The sequence below is a fragment of the Terrapene carolina genome, unplaced genomic scaffold (assembly GCF_002925995.2).
Source record: "Terrapene carolina triunguis isolate 2854851 unplaced genomic scaffold, T_m_triunguis-2.0 Scaffold17, whole genome shotgun sequence".
Lineage (NCBI taxonomy): Eukaryota > Metazoa > Chordata > Testudines > Emydidae > Terrapene > Terrapene triunguis.
The window spans coordinates 8,465,104-8,490,678 of NW_020664368.1; positions in this window are offsets into that span (position 1 = coordinate 8,465,104).

Sequence of the window (25,575 nt, forward strand, 5' to 3'; positions counted from 1 at the left end):
TTTTTTTTTTTTTTTTTTTTTTTTTTTTCGGTTTTGGCTGCTTGGGGCGGCCAAAACCCTGGAGCCGGCCCTGTTCTTTAATATACATTACCGTCTCTCACTTCAACTGGAGTTTGGGCTTGGTGTGGCTGAAGCCTTGAACCTTACATTTACACCTTTTCCACCCTTCTTATGGGCCCTACCTTTCAGCCTTCACTCAGTCTCAAATCCTATTGACTTCACCAGGAATTCCCATTGGGTTTGGCTGCAGCCTCAACCCTTCAATTTTTGAGTTTTTCTGGGTTTGCAAGCATGTTCTCTTCTGATTTTTTTAGGGCTAAACTCCACTTGCACCCCTCTGCACCAGGGCATTTAGTTGTGGTATGATCCAGATTGTGGAACCCTTATTCACAGAAAGTCCTATTTCCATAGTGTTATATTCCCAAAGGACTCTACAAACTATAACCTCTCACAGTCCCCTGAAGTCTTGCTATGTAAATCTGCAGTGTAGTAACTGCTAGTGTGCACAATTAATGTAAGCTCAGTTCTGCACCAATCATGACCCTTCTGCAATAAATAGCAGGGAATAGTTCCAAATTGTAAAACAAGGAAACAGACCAACTGGTGCAGCCTTCTGTGTAAAGGTTCCTGGAGCAGAATGTCAAACCTCAGTTTAGCTGACACTGCTGATAACCTTTGTCCTAGCTCGAAACACTGCAGCTGAAATTAATATAAGAAATATGTAGTCTCATACCCTTTGTTATAATATTTATATACAATTTGCTCAACATTATTTTCTAAATACAGTTATAGTCTACTGCAAGGTTACATAATGCAATACAGTTAGACTGTATCTACCACTCTTCTTATTCAAGGTAGCTTAAAGTGTTTTACAAAAGTATTACATATACTTGCCTAGCAAACACTATCAGTTCTGCAGAATGAAATGCAGTAGCCAAACTACAATAATTTTGCGCTATTAAATAATACAGTGGGTTAATGCAATCCTATCACTGACTGACTGTGCAGATGCCTTGTTACCATGTTGTTTCAGTAGCCAGCCATATGAAGCTTTAAGCAATATCCAAGATAGTATATCCCATGAAAGAGTTAGGGGCTCTCCATTGAGCTCTCTCCCTCTACCCCACAAGGCACACTAAGATCTCTTAGCCAGAGGACCTGAACAAAGCTACCACACCAATGTACAGAGTCAGTCGCAGTAACTGAGGTAACTGTGCCAGAGCCCATAAAATGCTTTGCAGACATGTACCAGGAACTGCACAGATATTACCAGAGAGTATAAAGAACTTGTGTGATCTGTTCTTATCCGTCTGTCCTGCTCAGGTGGTGAGCCATTGCCTTCTGCACCAGCTAGGATTTCAAGGTAGCCTTCACGCTCAGCCCTAAATTCAGCACAGTACAGTAGTCCAGTTTAGACTTATTAAATATTGGTTCTAAGTCCTCATCTGACAGCAAAAGGCAGAATCTCCTGTTCTGCATAGATGGGAAGAAGCATTTTTGGCCACTACTGTCATCTAAGTATCCAGAAACACAGACAAATTCTATAGGACACCAAGGTTTCACAACACCTTGACAAGCAAAGGATAGATGTCCACAGTTTCTATCAGTTCCTTGACATATTTTTCTGTGGATCAACATTCACTTTGCAGGTAAGGTCTGAGGCAGCCACTTTTCTTCCAGGTTCCTCTTTTGTCCAAGACACAGGATGAAAAAGATAGACAAAGTGTAGTAATTAAAGCAACGGCCTAATTAGATGGAAATTACCACAGGACTTGAAGTTCATCAAATTCAGGTGCTGACCTGCTCCAACTGGGACAAGTTCCAAAAGTTGAAATCCTCATCTGAGATCTCCGTGCTGTTAGCCTCAGAAAGTTTAAGACTAGGCTTGATGGGATTGAGCAGGGGAAGAGTGTTTCTTGGGTAAGTGGGTTCTAGCCTTTTTAGACTTTTAAATATAATTCACATCAAATACATTGTATTGCACCAGAAGTGTATAAGTAGCCAATCAAGAGTGAAGAAATTGGTTGTTCCAGATGTCTGGCACCTCGCTCTACTTAGAGGTAGGCAGCTGCATTCCATACCCGTGGTAGTGTCTGGGTGGTCTCCCATAATAGCCTTAATGATAGCACATTGCAATAATTTCAGCTGCCTGAAATTATTGAGATAAGTCATTGTTAATCTTGTGATCTCTCCCCATGATAACGGAGCAATTACTCAGTGTCATCATCGTAACAACTGGCAGGTTGTGCTGGTTGTAGCAGTGGCATTTTGAACATCTTCTCTCTGCAAAGGGATTTAGCAGAATGCCCAGAATAAAGTTAATTATACTAATCCATTCTAGGAAACAAGAATTAAGATAGCTTGGCCAGATCGTCAGCTGGTGAATATCAATATAACACCATTGATTTCATCTGATTCACATTAGCTGAGGCCTTCACCCTCAAAAGTTTGCAATAGTGAGCACACGATGTACTCTCATATTCCTAATACAATCAACCAAACCCAATGGGAAGGATAACTCCTCACCTGTTTAAAGATTTGTAAGGGGTTAAGTATTACAGACTAATTTGAAAAAGCCATTCATTTAAGCAAATTTGCTATTACACATGGCTACCCCAATTCTGGCTCCTTACTTTCCAATTATAAACTCCACTTCTACAGTAAAAGAAAATTTGCTCTTATAAACTATAGTAACTTATGTGATGAAAACCATTCAAATAAGTGGACTTGAAGGCCTGATCCTGCTGCCCATTTATCATGGTGGGTAGTATCTTACTCCATGAGTAATCCAGTTGAAACCAATGAGAGTAAGTTATTACTCACTTGAGCATATTTGGCAGAATCAGTGCTTAAGGTATTACTTGGGTAAACTGTTTTGAGCCGTGGATAGTACAAATGCAGTATAATTGCAGGCAAATGCAGTTCCCATTAGTGGCTTGACAATGATTCATGCAGCTTTGCATAATAGAACTGGTCTTACTAATGCTGATTAGGATACACGGGGGCTGATATTCATATTTTATATTTAGTTATAGACATTTTTTGTCTACAGTTAGGATAGGAATATGACCAAGGATGAAATGTTACCTGTGAGGATTGCTCCCCCTCTTGTTCAACTTAAAAATTAATCAAGGCTTTGACCCATCTGTGCAATTTCAATACCAAAGTCTTAAATGTCTGGGAACAGTTCATATCCCACCAGGCTATGCCTAGAAAGCCCCAACATTTCATGAGGTCTAATAAAAAATATTTAAAACAAAACTTCTGCAGAATATGTACATCAAGGAGGCTTATGACAACTTCCAGGTCCAGGCTTCTCATCTGGGGAGTCTATGTATAGAAGAAATGGAAGAAAGTGAAAGGTGATAATAATAAATATAAATGAGAAGTGATCATAGAAAACTGTTAAGGGAAGCAAAAGGACACAAGAAGGCCTCTATGACAAGCAAAATTAAGAAAAAATAAGGAGGTTGGTAATTATATTAGGAACAAAAAGAATTCTAATGATGATATTGTCCATTACTAGTTGGAAATGATAAAATTGTCAGTAAGAATGCAGAAAAGCCAGATGATGTTGTGATATCATATGATGACAATGAAACATTTCCCATTCCAATAGTAACCCAGGAAGATATTAAACAGCAGCTACTAAAGTTAGAAATTTTTAAATCAGCAGGTCTGGATAACTAGCATCCAAGAGTTTTAAAAGAGTTGGCAGAGGAATTTGCTGTACCAGTAATGTTGATTTTCAATAACTCTTGGAACACTGGGGAAGTTAACGAAGACCGGAAGAAAGCTAATGTTGAGTCAATATTTTAAAAGGATAAATGGGATGACTTTGGCTTTGTTCCTGTACATACAGGATGGGGGATTCTATCCTGAGACTATTCAGTGACTCTGAAAAAGACTTGGAGGTCATGGTGGATAATCAGCTGAGCAAGAGTTCCCACTGCAATGCTGTGACCAAAAGGGCTAATGGGATCCTTGGTTACACAAGGGAATCTCAAATAGGAGTAGGAACATTATATTACCTCTATATTTGGCACTATTACATCCACTAATGGAAAATTGTGTTCAGTTCTGGTGTCCATCATTCAGAAAAGATGTTAATAACCATGGAGATGGTTCAGAGAAAAGCCACAAGAATGATTAAAGGATTATAAGATATGTCTTATTGTGTGTAACTGTCCTCACTCAGGTGTTGGTGGGGAAGCATGGCCTAGTGATCAGGACTATGACACGTGACCAGCAGGTGGGGGGCGGGGTGGTAGGGGAGCCCACTCCACCAAGCTCCAACCCAGAACCCTTTGGGGCTACCAGTGATCTGGTAACTGAGGCTGCTCAAGGCTGCTTTCCCTGAGCCATTTCCTATCTCCCCATCTCCCTCTGGCCCAGCTCAGTCGAAAGCTTTCCCCTGCTGGGGTAGTCTACACCAAGAAGTCCATATGCTGGGAAGAGGGGAATCCTTCACTCTCTGACTGTGTTTGGGGTGGGTCCTCCCTTCCCTTAGGGAGGGCCCTTTGGGTCAGTTATCCTAGAAATTTCAGCCTTCCCTCTGCTCTGCACTGCTGGAGCCATAGGTTGTAGGTTTGCTCTGTTCTAGGACTACCCCCAAATGAGCTGTTTCCCTGTCTTTTAATTCCTCCACCAGATGGAGCTTTTGCTGTAGATGTGGCAGGGCGGGGCTGGCTGGGCCCAAAGTAATTCCTTCACCACTCGTTGCCCAATGTGGTGAAGGAATTGTGATAGGCGCTCAATCTGTTTAGTTTAACAAAGAGAAGGTTAAAGGGTGATTTGATCACAGTTTATAAGCACCTACATAGGGAACAAAACTTTGATAATGGGCTCTTCAATCTAGCAGACAAAGGTACAACAAGACCGAATAGCTGGAAGTTGGAACTAGACAAATTCAGATAAAAAATTATTTTTAATAGTGATGGTTATTTACCATTGGAATAATTTACTAAGGGTTGTGGTGGATTTGCCATCACTGTTAATTTTTAAATCAACATTGGATTTTTTTTTTAAAGATGTGCTCTAGACAAGCAGAAATTAATTTATGGAAGTCCTGTGGCCACTGTTAAATATGAGGTCAGTCTAGATCAGAGATCGGCGCTGGTTTCTTTACCTGCCACATCTGCAGGTTCGGCTGATCGCGGCTCCCACTGGCTGCGGTTCGCCGCTCCAGGTCAATGGGGGCGGCAGGAAGCGGTGGCTAGCACATCCCTTGCCCCGCGATGCTTCCCACAGCCCCCATTGGCCTGGAGCGGCGAACCGCAGCCAGTGGGAGCCGTGATCGGCCAAACCTGCGGAAACGGCAGGTAAACAAAACGGTCTGGCCCACCAGGGTGCTCACCCTGGCGGGCTGCATGCCAAAGGTTGCCGATCCCTGGTCTAGATGATCAGAGCCTTATAATTTATGAATCTATGTAGTTCCCTGGAAGCTTCGTACAGAGACCCTGACTAAATGTCTAGGAGACATTAAAATCAAAGGGCCCAAAGAGGATGACTTCTACATCAAATCACCACATTTAAAAAAGCATTACCATGGGAAAACTGCCTTTCTCCTTAATACAGAGGTCATATTCAGATTTAATTCTATTTAAATTTGGGGCCAGTAAAGAATGGCTGTAATATGCATTTCCATGAATATCTGGTAGCAGTAAGAACAAATTGGGATCATTTGCACCAAGACCCAATTATGAAACACAGCCATATTGTACAAAAGATATTAAATCTTCAAAGGATTCTGCAATTTCTAATCTGATATATTTGTCATTGGCATTTATGGATATGAAAAAAATTAATACAACTGCATGTATTTGATTTTCTATAAGGCTCCCATGTGTTTTGGAAAGAAAAAAATATTCACACCTTCTGTTGAGTATGCACACAGTATTGCAGAGGTTAAAATTTAGTTATTCCCTTCATCAAAACTGCAAAGATGTTTACTTCAGCTGTTGCCAACACCATAAAATTAAAGCAAACAAGTAATATTCATGCAATGGCAAACAAAATAAATGAGTCCGGTAATTATAAAAAGAACACTGACCTATTAAAAATTGGTCTGATCTTTAAGAAATTTCAGCATAGCAGTACTAATGTTATTAAAAATAGCAGAATCATGACAAGTATTCATTAGAATTTGCATATGTGAGTGAGAATGCACTTAATTACAAATTACATTCTGCAAATTTTTTAGAAGCTGTAAATCAATGCAACAAAGATGAAAGATTTAGAGAGTAAGGTATTTGAAGAATTTTCTAATGCTTAATGTCCTTAACAAGAACAGATTGAAAATGCTGCAAGATCTTCCCCAACTCAAATGATTTAAAAGAACAAATATGATTTGGAAATGCTAATGTCTGACTTATAGGCATTTTACTATAGGTAACACGGAACATTATCTCAATTAGATTAGAATAGATTTTTATATGTAAAGTACATGTGTTAAAATATTATTTTGCTGTGAGCCAAAGTAGCATATGCAAATGAGGAAGGCAAATGGCAAACTGCAGGTGTAATAAATTTCATGGATTGTGTAATTTTCATGCCCATTTTTTTTCAGCAGCCGTCAGCACTGTTGTTTAAATGTTTGTGCAAAGCAGCCCCTCCCCTACTGTGCTGTATCAGCATTTTGGAATGTTCCACCTCAGGACTAATCCAAATGGGCTAGGAGTGCAGTAGCTAATTTCAGTCAAACGGCCTTTGAGAAGAGGGAAGCCAGTGGAAGATGAAGAGTAAATGGGAAACTGGAAGGCGGCAAAATGGTAAATAGAGAGAACAAGAGCAAGGGTAGGATGAAAGGCTTGGAAGAGAGAGGAAAGAAAAGAAGACAGGGACTGATTCTGCAAGGTGCTGACCACCCTCAACTTCCGTGACTTCAATGGAAGTTGAGGCCGCTAAGCATCTCACCGGAAGTACTCAGCACTTCCCAAGATCAAGCAGGAGGTCCATGGAATGTACAGAATACTAGAAGAGGAAGGAGGCAGAGGCAGAAGGGGTGTATGAAAAGAGGAGGCGTGGGAAATGGATAACATAACAGAGTCTGGGGGGAAAACACATAAAGAGAAAAAAGTGAGAAAATAACAATCCTTAATGGGGAAAAAAGGGAAAATATTAACTTTGGCATAAAAAGGACTTGAAATGAAAGAGTGCACTCATCTTGGGGTTTATAATCTTAGCAAAAAAAATATATATGTTCCATTTGTTTGTCCAACTGCACTGTGTTATCCCAGAGATCAGCTCTTCACTTAGCACCCTGTGATTCATCTATTTATCCATTATATGTTTTTGCATTACACCCATCACCGAGTGCCTTCCAAGTAAAATAGATTGGTAATAGCAACATCTCTATATAGACTTCATGGAGTCTCTGTCTTATCTCCTTCTTTGGGTTGTTGAAAGCTTTGCATGGGGTCAGGCCTCTTTTGTTGTTGTTTGGCAGAAGGATTGGAAGAAAGGAGAGTGATGAGCTGTGTGAATGTCATCCTTTCCCTCTCTCTCTAACGGTAAGGGCCTGACTGTCAGACCCTTACATTGGTGAGCTTCACTTGTGCAAATAGCCTCAGTGGGGTTACTCACAGAAGTAAGTACTCACTAACATGTCTACGTGTCCATCAGTTGGGCCCAGAGGCACCGGTCCCGCAAAGCACTTAAGGCACACTCTCAGTTTTAAGCATCTAAGTAGCATCATGGAAGCAATGGTTAAATGCCTTGCTGGACCAAGGTCTAGGTGAGTAACTTTTATACATTTTTTTTTTCATATTGAAAGACAAACTAATGGAAAATGTGATAATTTTACAGAGGCTTTGCTACATATCGTAGAATCATAGGACCGGAAGGGACCTTGAGAGGTCATTAAGTCCAGTCCCCTGCACTCATGGCAGGATTAAGTATTATCTAGACCATCTCTGACAAGTGTTTATCTAACCTGTTCTTAAAAATCTCCAGTGATGGAGATTCTACAACTTTCCTAGGCAATTTATTCCAGTGCTTAATCACCCTGGCAGTTAGGAAGTTTTTCCTAATGTCCAACCTAAATCGCCCTTGCTACATTGTTTCTTGTCCTATCCTCAGATGTTAAGGAGAAGAATTTTTCTTCCTCTTCCATATAACAACCTTTTATGTACTTGAAAACTGTTATCATGTCCCCCCTCAGTCTTCTCTTCTGCAGACTAAACAAACCTAATTTGTCCAATCTTCCCTCATAGGTCATGTTCTCTAGACCTTTAATCATTTTTGTTGCTCTTCTCTGGACTCTCTCCAATTTGTCCACATCTTTCCTGAAAAGTGGTGCCCAGAACTGGATACAATACTCCAGTTGAGGCCTAATCAGCGGGGAGTAGAGCAAAAGAATTAATTTTCTCTTGCTTACCATGCTCCTGCTAATACATTCCAGAATGGTTCTAGGGTTCTTTGCAACAGTGTTACACTGTTCACTTATAGTTAGCTTGTGCTCAGATTGGTTTGACATGATTTGTTCTTGACAAATCCATGCTGACTGTTACTTATCACCTTATTATCTTCTAGGTGTTTGCAAATTGATTGCTTAATTATTTGCTCCATTATCTTTCCAGCTGTTAAGCTGACTGGTCTGTAATTCCCCAGCTTGTCCTTATTTCTCTTTTTATAGATTGGCCCTATATTTGCCCTTTTCCAGTCTTCCCGAATCTCTTCTTTCTTCCATGACTTTTCAAAGATAATTGCTAATGGCTCAGATATCTCCTCCTGGTGACTTGAAAACATCTAACTCGTCTAAATAATTTTTAACTTATTCTTTCCCTATTTTAGCCTCTGATACTATCTCATTTTCACTGACATTCACTATGTTAGACCTCCAATAGCTACTAACCTCTTTGGTGAAAACTGAAACAAAAAAGTCATTTAACACTTCTGCCATTTCTACATTTTCTATTATTGTTTCCCCCCGCTCATTGAGTAACAGGCCTACCCTGTCCTTGGTCTTCCTCTTGCTACTAATGTATTTGTAGAGTGTTTTCTTATTACCTTTTATGTCTCTAGCTAGTTTAATCTTGTTTTGTGCCTTGGCCTTTCTAATGTTGTCCTTACATACTTGTGTTATTTGTTTATAATCATCCTTTATAATTTGACCTAGTTTCCACTTTTTGTAGGACTCTTTTTTGCATTTCAGATCATTGATGATCTCCTGGTAAAGCCAGGGTGGTCTCTTGACATACTTCCTATCTTTCGTATGCAGTGGGATATTTTGCTCTTGTGTCCGTAATAATATCTCTTTGAAAAACTGCCAACTCTGTTGAACTGTTTTCCCTTTGAGTTGCTTCCCATGGAATCTTACCTACCAACTCCCTGAGTTTGCTAAAGTCTGCCTTCTTGAAATCCATTTTCTTTATTTTGCTGTTCTCCCTCCTACCACTCCTTAGAATCATAAACTCTACCATTTCATGATCACTTTAATCTAAGCTGTTTTCCACTTTCAAATTCTCAACCAGTTCCTCTCTATTTGTCAAAATCAATTCTAGAAAAGCTTTCTCCACCTTCTGAACTAAAAATTGTCTCCAATGCATTCCAAGGACTTGTTGGATAATCTGTTCCCTGGTGTGTTATTTTCCCAGCAGATATCTGGATAGTTGACGTTCCCCTCACCACCAAGTCCTGTGCCTCAACCACTTTGTCTTCCTGGCTAGGTGCTTTGTAGTAAACCCCTACCATGACATCACCCTTGTTTTTACCCCTTTTATTCTTACCCAAATACTTTCAACAAGTCTGTTTCCATTTCAATCTCAGTCCAAGCCCTGGTCTACACTATGAGATTAGATCGAATTTAGCCATGTTAGGTCAATTTTACAGGCAATGCGGCTACACAACCAACCCCATTCTGTCGACCTAAAAGGCTCTTAAAATTGACTGCTGTACTCCACCCCGGCGAGTGGAGTAGCGCTAAAATTGACCTTCTTGGTTCAACTTTGGGGTAGTGCAGACGCAGCGGAGTGCAATTCGACAGTATTGGCCTTTGGGAGCTATCCCCGACTGCTGCAGTGTGACCGCTCTGGACAGCACTTTCAACTCCAATGCACTAGCCAGGTACACAGGAAAAGCCCCAGGAACTTTTGAATTTCATTTCCTGTTTGGTCAGCGTGGCGAGCTCAGCAACACAAGTGACCATGCAATCTCAGAATTGCAAACGAGCTCCAGCATGGAGCAAACGGGAGACACTGGATCTGATTGCTGTACAGGGAGAAGAATCTGTGCAGGCAGAACTCAGATCAAAAAGAAGAAATGCTAATATATATGCCAAAATTGCACAGGGCATGGTGGAGAGAGGCTACACCAGGGACACACAGCAGTGCCGCCTGAAAGTTAAGGAGCTGAGGCAAGCCTACCACAAGACAAAGGAAGCAAACGGTCACTCCGGGTCAGAGCTCCATACATGCCGCTTCTATGATCAGCTACATGCCATTCTAGGGGGGGACTCTACCAGTACCCCACCAGTGTCCGTGGACACCTGCAAAGGGGGAGTCTCACACAAGGGGGCAGGGATAGCTCAGTGGTTTGAGCATTGGTCTGCTAAACCCACGGTTGTGAGTTCAATCCTTGAGGGGGGGATTTGGGGCAAAAATCTGAGTGGATTGGTCCTCCTTTGAGCAGGGGGTTGGATGAGATGACCTCCTGAGGTCCCTTCCAACCCTGATACTCTATGATTAATGAACACAGAGGAGGATGTTGTGGAAGAGGAAGAGAATGCGCAGCAGGCAAGCGGAGACTTCGTTCTCCCCAGCAGCCAGGACCTTTTCATCACCCTGGAGCCAATACTCTCCCAAGGCGGGTTCCCAGACCCTAAAGGCGGAGAAGGCACCTCTGGTGAGTACACATTTGTAACTACACTACAGGGGTTAAAAGCAATTGTGTTTAATGTTTGATTTGCCCTGAAGAATTGGGATGCATTCACGGCCAGTAAAGCTACTGGAAAAGTCTGTTAACGTGTCTGGGGATGGAGCGGGAATCCTCCAGGGACATCTCCATGAAGCTCTGCTGGAGGTACTTTGAAAGCCTTTGCAGAAGGTTTCTGGGGAGGGCTGCCTTATTTCGTCCTCCACGGTAGGACACTTTACCACGCCAAGCCAGTATCAAGTAGTCTGGAATCATTGCAGCACAAAGCATGGCAGCAAATGGTCCTGGGTTTTGGTCGCATTCATGCAACATTCAGTCTTTATCTTTCTGTGTCAGCTTCAGAAGAGTGATAGCATTCATGGTCACCTGGTTGAAATAGGGGAATTTCTGTAAGGGAACTGTAAAAGGACCCCATTCATGCTGGGCTGTTTGCATTTCGCTAAAAGGGATCATCCCTGAGAATAGCCACGTGGTGGGGGGAGGGGTGTGCTGTCCATCCAACCCCAAACCATAGGCCCCTCCTTTTAAACAGCAAACCCAACCAGCATTGCTTGCTATGGGAAAAGAGGGCACTGCAGTTTGAAACCATTCACACATACTATGAAGGCGGAAGAAGCCAACCCCGCGTACCCTTTGGCTTACCATGGCTGCCTGGAAACCGAATTCTGTTGCCCAGCCATGTGTGATGTGTGACCATACCGGCAGGCGCTCAATATAAAAGGCAAAATGCGACCTTGTACCTAAAGAACATGTGTTCTCTGCTGTGAATTGCTTGATTCACTGTGAAAGAGTCTCCCTTTTGTTCTCAGAAATGTATCTTCTTAAATTTTACTCTCCCTTTTTATCCCCCCTGCAGGTGCAAATGCTTCTGTGCTTCCCGTATCATCTCCATCCCTGAGGTTATCACAGATTAGAAGGTGAAAAAAATGCACTCGCGATGACATGTTTTCAGAGCTCATGCAGTCGTCCCGCACTGATAGGGCACAGCTGAATGCATGGAGGCATTCAGTGGCAGAGGCTAGGAAAACATTTAGTGAGCGTGATCAGAACACGCAGGAGCAGATGCTGAGGCTAATGGGGGAACAAATGGACATGATCAGGCATCTGGTGGAGCTGCAGGAAAGGTAACAAGAGCACAGACCGCCGCTGCATCCATTGTATAATCACCTGCCCTCCTCCCCAAGTTCCATATCCTCCTCACCCAGATGCCCAAGAACGCGGGGGTTGGGGGAGGCTCTGGGCACCCAGCCACTCCACTCCAGAGGGTGGCCCAAGCAACAGAAGGCTGTCATTCAAACAGTTTTGATTTGTAGTGTGGCTACAATAAGCAATGTGGCCTTGTCCTTCCCTCCTCCCCTCCTCTCTCACCCCACCCGGGCTACCTTGTCAGTTATCTCACTTTTTTTAAAATTAATAAATAAAGAATGCATGGTTTCAAAACAATAGTGACTTTATTTCCTTTGCCAGCTGTGACTGAAAGGGGGAGAGGGGTTGGCTTACAGGGAATTAAAATCAACAAAGGGGGCGGGTTTGCATCAAGGAGAAAAACACACAACTGTCACACTGTTGCCTGGCCAGTCATGAAACTGGTTTTCAAAACCTCTCTGATGCACAGCACGCCTAGCTGTGCTCTTCTAATCACCCTGGTGTCTGGCTGTTCAAAATTGGCAGCGAGGCGATTTGCCTCAACCTCCCACCCCACCATAAACATCTCCCCCTTACTCTCACAAATATTATGGAGCACACAGCAAGCAGCAATAACAATGGGAATATTGTTTGTGCTGAGGTCTAATCTAGTCAGCAAGCAGCGCCAGCGAGCTTTTAAACGTCCAAAGGCATATTCTACCACCATTCTGTATTTGCTCAGCCTATAGTTGAACTGCTCCTTACTGCTGTCCAGGCTGCCTGTGTATGGTTTCATGAGCCATGGGAGCAAGGGATAGGCTGGGTCCCCAAGGATAACTATTGGCATTTCAACATCCCCAACAGTAATTTTCTGGTCTGGGAAGTAAGTCCCTTCTTGCAGCTGTTCAAACAGCCTGGAGTTCCTAAAGATGCAAGCGTCATGCACCTTTCCCAGCCATCCCACGCTGATGTTGGTGAAACGTCCCTTGTGATCCACCAGTGCTTGCAGCACCATTAAGAAGTACCCCTTGCGGTTTATGTACTGGTTGGCAAGGTGGTCCGGTGCCAAGATAGGGATATGTGTTCCATCTATCGCCCCACCACAGTTAGGGCACCCCATTGCAGCAAAGCCATCAGCTATGACCTGCACATTTCCCAGTCACTACCCTTGCTAGCAGAAGGTTAGTGATTGCCTTGGCTACTTGAATCACAGCAGCCCCCATGGGAGATTTGCCCACTCTGAATTGATTCCCGACTTACTGGTATCGATCAGATGTTGCAATCTTCCACAGGGCTATTGTCACTCGCTTCTCAACTGTCAGGGCAGGTCTCATCTTCGTATTCCTGAGTTTCAGGGTGGGGGAAAGCAACTCACACAGATCCATGAAAGTGGCCTTATGCATGCAAAAGTTGCGCAGCCACTGGGAATCATCCCATACTTGCAACACTATGCGGTCCCACCAGTCTGTGCTGGTTTGCCTGTCCCAGAATCAGCATTCCACTGTATCAACCTGCCCCACTGCCACCATGCTGTCCCAATTGCAACATCCCATGCTTTCAGGAACGTCTGTGTCCATGTCCTCCTCACAATCGTCCTTGTGCTGGCGGCTCCTAGCCAGGTTTTGCACATACTGCAGGATAATGCGCGAGGTGTTAATAATGTTCACAACAGCAGTGGTGAGCTGAGCGGGCTCCATGCTTGCCTTGCTATGGAATCTGCATGGGTAACCCAGGAAAAAAGGCATGAATCGATTGTTTGCCATTGCTTTCAAGGAGGGAGGGGGAGACTGACGACATGTACCCCAAACCATCTGCGACAATGCTTTTGCCCAATCAGGCATTGGGAGCTTAACCCAGAATTCCAATGGGCTGTGGGGACTGTGGGATAGCTACCCACAGTGCACCACTCCTTGAGTCGATGCTAGCCACTGTATTGAGGACGCCGTACTCTGCGGACCTACTGCGCTTAGTGGGGACATACACGATCGACTGTATAAAATCGCTTTCTAAAGATCAACTTCTATAAGTTCGACCTAATTTCCTAGTGTAGACATACCCCAAGTGTAGACATTTTTAATATATAAGGCAACACCTTCTCCCTTTTTGTCTCTGCCTGTCCTTCCCAAGCAAGCGGTACCCTTCTATACCAATGGTCCAGTCATGCATTATTATCCCACCAAATCTCTGTGATGCAAACTATGCTATAGTTTTGTGTTTTAACTAGCATTTCAAGTTCTTCCTGCATATTCCCCATACTTCCGCATTAGTATACAGCAGGGATCGGCAACCTTAGGCCCGCGGCCCGCCAGGGTTAGCAACCTGGCAGGCCGGGCCGGTTTGTTTACTTGTCACGTCCGTAGGTTCAGCCGTTTGCAGCTCCCACTTGCCGCGGTTCGCCGTCCCAAGGCAATGGGGGCGGCGGAAAGTGGTGGCCAGCAAATCCCTCGGCCCGCACCACTTCCCACAGCCCTAATTTTCCTGGGACGGTGAACTGCGGCCAATGGGAACCGTGATTGGCTGAACCTGTGGACACGGCAGGTAAACAAACTGGCCCGGCCTGCCAGGGTGCTTACCCTGGCGGGCCACGTGCCAAAGGTTGCCAGTCCCTGGTATACAGACATCTAAGATACCGATTTGATTTCCCCCTATGGTCTCTCTTGTCTCTCCCTCATCCTGGCTATAACGGTCCATGCTCCTCCCAGATTCTGACCCGTCTCCCAGGTCTCCATGTTTTTGACTTACCTGTGGGCTTTTGTCACCTGCCCCCTTCGAACCTTGTTTACAGACCTCCTCACTGTGTTAGCCAATCTGTATCCAAAATGATCTTCTCCTTACTCGATAGGTGGACCCCATCTTTGCTTACCAGTCCTTCTTCTTGGAACAGCATTCTATGGACAAGGAAGCTGAAGCCCTCCTGATGATACCATCCTCACAGCCAGGCATTCATCTCCAGGATACATTTGTCTTGCCTGTGCCCCTACCCTTCACCAGAAAGATCAAAGAGAACACCACCTGTAGAGAAGCAGTTCAACCAGCCAGGTGTCTTAGCCACTGTCAATTATTGGGATGGATTATCAATTTTTTTGCTTGTTGCATTTAGTCATTTAGTAGGAATGCTCTTTGGAGGAACTTAGCATAATTAAGGCAAGGGTGGAAGGGGGACCAGCTATCACATGACGTGAGCTTGACTCTATGCCCTCTCTGATATGCTGAGGTAAGTGTCTGTGATAAACAGGAAGTCTGGATATATTTCAGGACTGCTGTTATGGGGAAATATGATGCCAGACTATCTGCTCGGAAATTGCTTGCTTAACAATTTTTTTTTAGTGACATATTTTTGTAACACCTGCTTTTTGCCTAGTGACTGATTTTGTTTGGTCAGCTGTGTAACATTTTTTTTATTGACATGTCTCTTAGCTTTTTGAGTATAAGAGGGGTATTGTGGATCTGCATCAAGTGGATTGCTTTGTGGACACAGAGATTTCTAGCCACAGACAGAAGGCCAGCCACAGGAAATACTGCTCCAAGTTCCTGAGGGGTAATCCTGAGGGGTAATCATCTGTCTGGGGTCCTCTATAACCTTTTGTGTTTGTATGTGCTTGAGACTAAACAAAGCAGTGACTTCAACTAAAGGCATCCTAGTGGGAGGGCTGAAGACTAATACCATACTGGCTTTAAGTAAAAGCACGTGTTTTCAATTTGTGGCAGCCATATAGCAGACAGAATTGCTGCATCTCCTTGTTCTATCCTGATACCGCCTCACAGAGAGTAAAGTTTACCTAGAGCTATAGTTTTGGGGGAATCCTGGATAACACACCTGCACCCCCAACTCTTTCACCCTCACTCCCAGAGCCCTGTAGTCATTTCTGATCTGCTCAGGGTCATGCCTGGCAATATGATTAGTGCCTACATGGATGAGTAGCATGGGGTAGTAGTCAGTGAGCTGCATAATGTCTTGTTTACCGGCCCCTGGCAGGCAGCATACCTTCTGGGATGCCATGTCAGGCCGACAGATAGGTGCCTATATCTCCCTCAGAAGAGAGTCACCAACCACCGCTACCCTATGTTTCTTCCTGGAGTGGTGGCTGCGATCCTCCAAGTCTTGGGGTACATGGCTTTTCCTCTTCCACCTTCATCACACATTGCCAGGGCAGCATAATGGTTCTTCATCACTATGGTGAGTGGGTTCGGAGTAGGTGTGGAGCACTGCTTGCTGCCAGAAGTAACCAGCAGCCAGTGTCTTCCCTGTGACAGAGCCATATCCTCTGCCCCCCTAGGGGCATGACAACAGTCTTCTCTAGCTGGATAGCTTCCTCAGCCTAGGACATCTCCATATGAATACTCTCAGTGAAGTCCTCATGGGCACAGATGTTCCTCAGTGAATCACCTCCTCGTGTAGCTCTCCCACCTGCTTCCTGAGAGAATCCACCAGCAGACACCTTTTGCACTTGATGGTCCCCCCCCAGCCTGGCTTTTTGAGTGTGGGAAATTCAAATCACAGTCTCTGCAAATCCCCACCAGGATTGTAGAGGCAGCCCTGGTCAGGTTCTGTGTCTTGATGCAGGTGCAGGCGGAATAGTGTCGGCACAGGCAATACGGCCCTTCCTAACCATAGCAATTATATTACGACTTCCTCTTACAAACTTCCTCTCAAACTCCCTGTTTGTGGTCCCCTGTTCATTAGTTCCCCTTGGTTGCCTAGTGAACATTCTGAGTGTTTCTCAATAGTTCTCCTTTAGAGACATCTGCACAATCTCTCTTTTTCCCCTTCAAGCTTTCCTTGTGTTCTGACCTTTCCACCCCGGTACAAAATAGCCTGGATTTTTCTACTTTCAAGAGGCACTGCAGGGCCCTTTTATTTCACGAGGCTTTTGAGGAGTGTTAAGGAATATTTAGGTGCTGTTGTACTGGGGTGTTAGAAATTTTTATTAAGAGCTACTTCTCTTAACAAAATGTTAGCCACAGCATTGAATGCTTAACTGGAAAACACTCAGATACTGTTATGATGAAGCTGGTATAAGAACCTGCATAGAATAGAATAGAATAGAATAGAATGTCTGAGACTGACTGATATATATATATATATATATTGATTTTGTAATGTTAAAAAACTGGGAGGGCATTCAGAGCCTTGAAATAGGCGCCCTTTCTTGTTATAAATTGAAATATAATAAATCAATTAATTGAATTACATATGCACTGCTGATCATAAAGGTAAGATTCAGCCCATGCCAAACTCTTGCAGTAAAAGGAAAATTTAGCACTGCTGCCATGCACAAATTTAATCTTCATTATAATTAACACCACTTTCTACTGACAAAAGCAAATGGAACTGCATTGGCAAAAAGCAATTTTTGGAATGAAATGTTATTGAGTGCAGTTGTAATATGATTTTATGAGACATTTCTCCATTTTATATTTGAAAAGTACACATTACTACAACCATGTGTCTATAACTTTTAGGGTTAAGTCCTCAACCCAGTCTGAGAATATAATGTGTGTGTTGAGGACTTCCACTCTGGTACAATAGAGAATTCTGCAGTAACCCAAATAGCTGATGCCCCTTCCACCACCTATGGTAGGAATGGCAGATGGATTTTCATAGTCGTGGACCCATTAGGCCAGATTCACCATGACTTGTCTCTAAAATTCTCTCTCCACTCGTCTATACAGAGTAAAACCCTGGCTCATTGAAGTCAGTGGCAAAACTCCCATTGACTTCAATAGTGCCAGTTCTTCACCCAGAGTCTTTGCTCTTCAAAATGGAGGGGACATACGCCTACTGCATCTATTTAATATCCATAAACTTACATGGGTCACCATGCCATCAGCATAGTGAATGTCTGCATGAGTTCCTTAAATACTATCCCAATCCCAGCGCAGGGGAACTGCATTGCTTCTGCTGCAAGGAGAGTGCCTTACAGCCCTGGAGACTGATAGCAGGATTTTCCTGTTTCTTTATGTCTTGCCAAGGCAATGTGAACATGATAAAAACAGCAAAGAGGAGGAAGCGGGAAAAGTAATAGCACAGAAAGAGTGATTAGAAACTTGCAATAAAATCAAAATGTCTAAATTTCACTTCACATGCAAAACTTTTGGGGCTGATCTTCTAGGACAAGTATATAGAACACGTGCGTCTGGAAGAAACCAGGAAAAAAAAATGTTTAGCATTCTCACTGGGCTCTTTCGTTCTCTTGCTATAGAGCACATGCAGCCTCGAGGGTGATCTTGAATGTTATCTCTGCAGCTGAGTGATTTTTAGAGGTTTCATCGAATAGAAGGGTCACAACACAGAGTCCATTCTTATCTGTTTTAATAAAAATGACAATGAACTGTGCAACCCTCCATGGTCCCCTCAAGCAAAATGAAGGTAATGTCGCTCCTGTCAGTACAGACAAGTCTAATTGCAGAATTAGGGTCTAGAGCATGGAAATTCACTGCATTTGGGATTTTAACTAAGACTGTGGAAAGACTGGTGTTCAATTTTGTGTTTTCCCTGCTTTTCTACGTTTTTTAGAATTCCCACCAAGGAGTTGTTTGCTGTACTGAACTATGGATCATGCATGATGTTTTACAGCTGAGCTCCATGACAGGTCATTCAAACAACAATTTATTCCCACATAACTAGAGATGCTATAAGATTCTGTGTCCCCAGATCTCAAAGCAACATAGAAATGTTGTACAGTACATGACATGAAATGAGTGCAGATTATAGTACATCTCATAAAACTGGCAACTTTTCTTGTACCATACATATATGTGCAGTGTCTGGTCTTATAAGAGATACATGACTGTGCATATGAGATCATAATCAGGCTTTAAGACTATAGGTTTTCTGTTTTATTTTGAATATGTATTTTAGTTTAATAATGTCCATAGAAAGAAATTTAAGACAATTCTCCCACAGGGGGACAATTAAGAAGTATAACTGTAGAACTGAAATAGAACAGTCTCTTTTATCAGAACATGTGGCCATTGGAGTTTTTTTATTGTCTCTTCTCTTCTCCTTTTGGTGGTGGAGGTGGAAGGAGTTGAAAGGAAATGGTAAAAAAATTAAATTGTTAATAGGCTTATATGAGGAAAACTATCTAAAATATATCCAAACCTACAGGAAGAGATTTTACTAGCCTTCCTCACATTGATTGTGACTAACTGTAAATTGTGCCATAGATTTAAACTGAATGAGTCTTGGAGGAAGATCCTACTCTTTGTAATTAAGAACGTTGAGATGTGGCAAATAATAAATGGTGGGCAACTAAACTGTTGTTGTTTTAAACATTTAGTAATCTGTTAATCCATATTATCTGGTAACCTGGAATGCATTTCATTAATGATCTAGAGGATGGCGTGGACTGCACCCTCAGCAAGTTTGCAGATGACACTAAACTGGGAGGAATGGTACATACGCTGAAGGGTAGGGATAGGATACAGAGGGACCTAGACAAATTAGAGGATTGGGCCAAAAGAAATCTGATGAGGTTCAACAAGGACAAGTGCAGAGTCCTGCACTTAGGACGGAAGAATCCCCTGCACTGCTACAGACTAGGGACCGATTGGCTAGGCAGCAGTTCTGCAGAAAAGGATCTAGGGGTTACAGTGGACGAGAAGATGGATATGAATCAATGCCCTTGTTGCCAAGAAGGCTAATGGCATTTTGGGCTGTATAAGTTAGGGGCATTGCCAGCAGATCGAGGGACGTGATCATTCTCCTGTATTCGACATTGGTGAGGCCTCATCTGGAGTATTGTGTCCAGTTTTGGGCCTCACACCACAAGAAGGATGTGGAAAAATTAGAAAGAGTCCAGCGGAGGGCAACAAAAATGATTAGGGGGCTGGAGCACATGACTTATGAGGAGAGGCTGAGGGAACTGGGATTGTTTAGTCTGCAGAAGAGAAGAATGAGGGGGGATTTGATAGCTGCTTTCAACTACCTGAAAGGGGATTCCAAAGAGAATGGATCTAGACTGTTCTGAGTGGTACCAGATGAAAGAATGAGGAGTAATGGTCTCAAGTTGCAGTGGGGGAGGTTTAGCTTGGATATTAGGAAAAACTTTTTCACTAGGAGGGTGGTGAAGCACTGGAATGGGGTACCTAGGGAGGTGGTGGAATCTCCTCCCTTAGAGGTTTTTAAGGTCAGGCTTGACAAAGCCGTAGCTGGGATGATTTAGTTGGGAATTAGTCCTGCTTTGAGCAGGGGGTTGGATGAGATGACCTCCTGAGTTCCCTTCCAACCCTGATATTCTATGATTGTATGATTTCGATGAGTTCTTTATTCAAGTTGAGGACAAAGTTCTAACTTGAGATCAACAAAAACCTTCATGTCTAGAGTACCCAGCAGTCTTTTGACTAACTCAGGTCATAAAACTAAATAGTCTTTGCTGGTTATAGACAAAAAACTACTCAGGATATAATTTCCCAACTTCTATAACCAAGAATGTAAATACCCAAGTAAATACTCTAGAATAGTGGTGGGCAACCTGTGGCCCTCAGGCCACACGTGGCCCGAAATGGTAATCCATTCATGGGCCACCAGACAGTTTGTTTACATTTGCATGGCCACCTGCAGCTCCCAGTGGCCGCGGTTCACCGTTCCCGGCCAATGGGAGCTGCTGGAAGCGGCGGCCAGCACGTCCCTGCAGCCCACACCACTTCCCACAGCTCCCATTGGCCGGGAATGGTGAACTGTGCAAATGTAAACAAACTGTCTGGCGGCCCGCCAGCAAATTACCATGATGGGCTGCGGGCTGCAGGTTCCCCACCACTGCTCTAGAAAGAAGAGTAGAAAGTTTAGTCCAATCACCTCTCAGTCTTATTAGTTAATCCAAAAGAAAGTAAATAAATCTGAAAGGCATGTGCAGATTATAGAATTCCTTATTAAAAATACCCAATTGACTTAGGTCTGCCATTGGACAGAAAGAAAATCAAGTGCAGGCCCATAATTATTGGAGAAATCTTGTGCTACAAGTAAATGAATAAAGGGAAGCCTCCATAACTTGAAAAATGGATGCACCTTCTGCCCTTGATGATCCCTTAATGGCTGAGATAGCCTAAAGGAGAAAAGTGACTTTAGTAGAACGATTATTGTGTAAGTGGTTTAAGAGATAAATAGATAATATTACAGTAAGCCAGGACATTGTACTCCATTACTTACAGAGGTAATTGGTCCTTATTTTCCTGGCTGTTGGTTCCACTACACAAAGACATCTATTTACTCTAAGTTTTAAAAAAGCAAACCAAAAAACTTCCTTACTCCATCAAATTAAGTGTTAGACTCCAGTGAGAACAAAAGCATTCTATGGATGTTAACCTTGTCTTCCCGCCCTATTCCCTGCCCAGTGTCTTGTTACTCTTGTTACTCTCCCGCCATGTCTGTCATGACTAACATCAGGTTCTGATCCAGCATTGAGAACTCTGTGAATGGAGATCTTTGCAGGCATAGGTGTCTGTGGGGAGACCAAATCAGGAAGGGCATAAAGAGTTCCTCTGAGCACATGTAGCCCCAACCTGATGCACCTGTGAGGCCCATCAAACCTGGAGAGGGGCAGCTCCTTAAAAGGGAGGATCCAAGCCCAGTGCAGTGCAGCACTCAGAGGTATGCAGAGCCAGAACACCAAAGAGCAGAGACTGCTTACCAGGAGAATGGCTAAAGAACTCTGACACCTGGACCTTCTGAAGAAGTAGAGGGATCGTCTTTATTTTGTTTTCCCTTTTTGTTTAGAACCCAGAGTGTTTGGCCTGGATCCTTCAGACACAAAGGTGTTAAGGCCCCAGACCCCCTTCACAGAGACTACTGACCTCTTACCTTGCAGGGGACTGCTGTGTGAGCCTGGATTGTTTTGTGGGCTGAAGTGTTATTTGGTTTGTCCTTACCATTTTTGGACTGCTTTATGCCTAGAAAGGTCGTTTTCACCTCCCTAGGACTTATGATCACAAGACCACACTCTGCACTCTCAGCTGGCTATACAGCCAGAGAAGGACCGCTGTGACCAGCGAGGCACCCACCTTCACCTTATGTGGGCACCCTGGGGGTACATGCTATGACTGGGCCTGTTCATGTGGAGCCCTTTGAATGGTAGTGGCCTAAGTTTGTTATCTAAGAAAACTGTAAAGGCCTAGATTGATTTGTGAAAGGGCAAACGATCAGCTTTCAGGATTAATCATAAGATTTAATACTTATCTAGCACTTTTCACTCATAGATCTAAACACCTTGTTAAAAGAGGGGCAGGTTTCATTACTCCATTTTACAAATGGGAAAAATGAAGTACAGAGGAGTTAAATGACTCACCCAATATAAGTTAGTCACGGAGACAGGAACAGAAGGTAGGTCCCCTGATGCTCAGCCCCCTACTATGTCACAGCTCAGTGACAAATGGAAAAGGTACATTGTTTTCATTTACAAAGGTCTGTAATCATAATACAGTGCAAGTAGCCACGCATGTGGTTTATACTATGACAGTGCGCCTCCATGTTGTTACAGTCTACCTGGGCTATTTGTACATTAGTGTGATTATAAGCATTGCCTAAAAAGAAAAAAATGGACATGGAAAAAAATAACCCCCCAGTATCCCTGCATCCAGAGACAGAGGGATGTTCATTCTTCATTTCAACACCACGTGAGTGCATATGTACCCAAGACAAAGAGGGTAAGAAGAAAAGCAAACCTCTTGGTGATTATTTGCAGTGTAGATCTAGGCAAGGCTTCCAGATGAAGGCATATGTATCCAGTGCAGCTGGATATTTAACATTGTCCCTATGTACTTAAATCTAAAAATATCACGAAGGCATAGATTTTTTTTTTATTATCAGTCAGATTCATTTGACAATTACCAATTACGTTTTTGAATTTTTATTATATGTTAATGGAGTATATTAATTAAAGCAGATTGAAATTCACTAATAATGATTAATTCAACGTGGGGTACCTATAACAGATTTTATGAGAGGTGAAATTCTCTATGGATATCTCATTTGCATCCTGTAATACTTAGTACTGCACCTCTGCATAGATTTCTAGTTTGCATACTCATCTAAGCCAACACAGAACATGAGACCAGGAAGAGAGACGGGTGGACAGATGACCTTCTCATGGCCATTGGGATGAAAATGACAATGACAAGAGAAGCAGTAGCTTCTCCTGGCCCCCAGCAGTCTAACACCTGTAGCCTCATCTGATTATATAAATTGAATAGAATGCACAATTGGTTTTTGGTGAGGAACATTATCTCTGTAATAAACACTCTCCAAATTTACCTAGCCCCAGGGAAATAGCCTCTCATGCTGTTAGTCCTTTTGTAATTCATGAATAATACGTATTTAACAGAAATCTTAGAACAGGAAATGAAAAAGTGAAGATGATAAATCTATTTCACTTAGACAATAATCATATAACACTGTGGCCAGTTAGTTCTAATTTATAGACAGGATTCCCTCTGGAAATCTTAGGTGAAAAAAGGGTGTGGGTGTGCGAGAAGATGAGAACCATGTAGGGCATCTTTTACCCACTGGAACAGTTAACTGGAGGGAAACACTAATTAAGATTTCACTGCTGCAAAGCAGTATTAACAGTAGTTGAACAGTATGAGTTTTTCCGAAGCTCAATCTTATTTGCTTGTTAGGATCTCCTTGCTGAAACCTGGATTGTTCAGATTTAATCTGTCTCAGTCCTATTTTTTTCCCCTATAGACAAGAAACACATTTGGCTCTCTACGCCCACAAAAGATTGCTAATCTATAAAGTGTTCTTGCCCTACTGGAATCTTCTAGCCTGTGACAATAATTATGATGGCTGACAGATACTTGTATTGCTGTTAAAAACAGTACAGCAGAACCTCAGAATTACGAACACCTCAGGAATGGAGGTTGTTCCTAACTCTGTGATGTTCGTAACTCTGAACAAAATGTTATGGTTGTTTTTTCAAAAGTTTACAACTGAACATTGACTTAGTACAGCTTTGAAACTTTACTATGCAGAAGAAAAATGCTGCTTTTAACCATCTTAATTTAAATGAAACAGTTTCCTCCCCTTGTCATAGCTTTTTTGAAAATTTCCCTTTATTTTTTAGTAGTTTATGTTTAACACAGTATTGTGCTGTACAGTATTTGCTTTTTTTTTTGCTCTCCGCTGCCTGATTGTGTACTTCTGTTTCCAAGTGAGGTGTGTGGTTGACTGGTCAGTTTGTAACTCTGGTGTTTGTAACTCTGAGGTTCTACTGTAATAATAATAACAATATTAAAAGCATTCCTTATCTATAAATTCAGCATTTATTTCCATGATGTTTGGCTAATATCCATCCCTCTGTAGCAGGTTCTGTGATGTATCATACTTAAGTGTCCTATAAATCTTCTAATAAGTAACAAGGCTCAGTTCCTTTGAACACTAAATGGTATAGCTGTTAGTGAAATAATATTTCCCCCCAACAAAGTTTCCAAATATAAAGTAGAATTCCCAGTTTGTGTGTGATTTGTCTAAGGAATTATCCCACACTCCCGTTTTTTTTTTTCACCTTTACAACTCACTTAGTTTTAAACAGATTAGACTGTTCCACCTTGTTTTGAGGAAGCCTTAGGAATATGGATTATACCAACCAAATAGAAAAATATTTTATTCTATTCTGATAATATTCGCCATACTGTCTATGCAAAACAAATGAGACATTTACAGAATCAGTATAACCAAAATTCCCCAACACATCTCTCCCTATCTCCTACTAAAGCCCTTAAACAGTGCACAGACAAAGGGAAAACATCTGTTAAACTGAGATTGCTAAGTGACTCATGAGATACTTACAAGATAATATTTTGATTTCTTTGGGTGGAAAAAAAATATTTTTAAAGCCATTTGTGAATCAAGACGTCAACCTTTTCCTGTCATGTTAGGAACACTGATCCTAGATCCTGTACACTATGATCAAACAGTTTATGCAAAATAGTCTGTCTACAGAAAACTCAGTGCATTTCTTTGATGTTACTTAATTGGCTAAAAGGAAATTGGATTCATGCAGTAAATTCATAGGATGTGATTTCTTCTTGAAATTTCTTCTAATGAAATTTGGATTTTATACATAACATACATGATTTAATTTGGGATTTTATCCTGTACAAAAGAAAAAATGCAATTGACTGAATACATTCCAGCCAGGCCTGGACTATGTTTGATGGAACAACCTTGCTGCTCTGTACTCAAATTTATTAATCCTGATTTTAGGCCAAACTCTCCCATCCTTTAAGAGTATGTGTTTCCCACTGTATTCTAGAGGAGCTCCGCAAGCATCAGAGGGCAGAGTAGCTAAAGACGTTTAATCATGTGAGGTGCTGAGCACTCCTGTGAGGTGCAGAGCACCTTCGGCTCCCACCTAAGTCAGTGGGAACTGCAGGTTCACAGACCTTCCAGATGCACTCAGTACTTTCCAGGGTCAGACTGTAGGTTAGAATGCAGATCAATTAATTTCATTGTCTTTGTCATAGGGTGTAAACTACTGGCCACTATAATGAATCAGGAGAGTGAATCTGTGGGACTACAAAGCCTACACCACATAATTAGCTTATACAGAACATGACATTTCATTATATTGTTGTGGC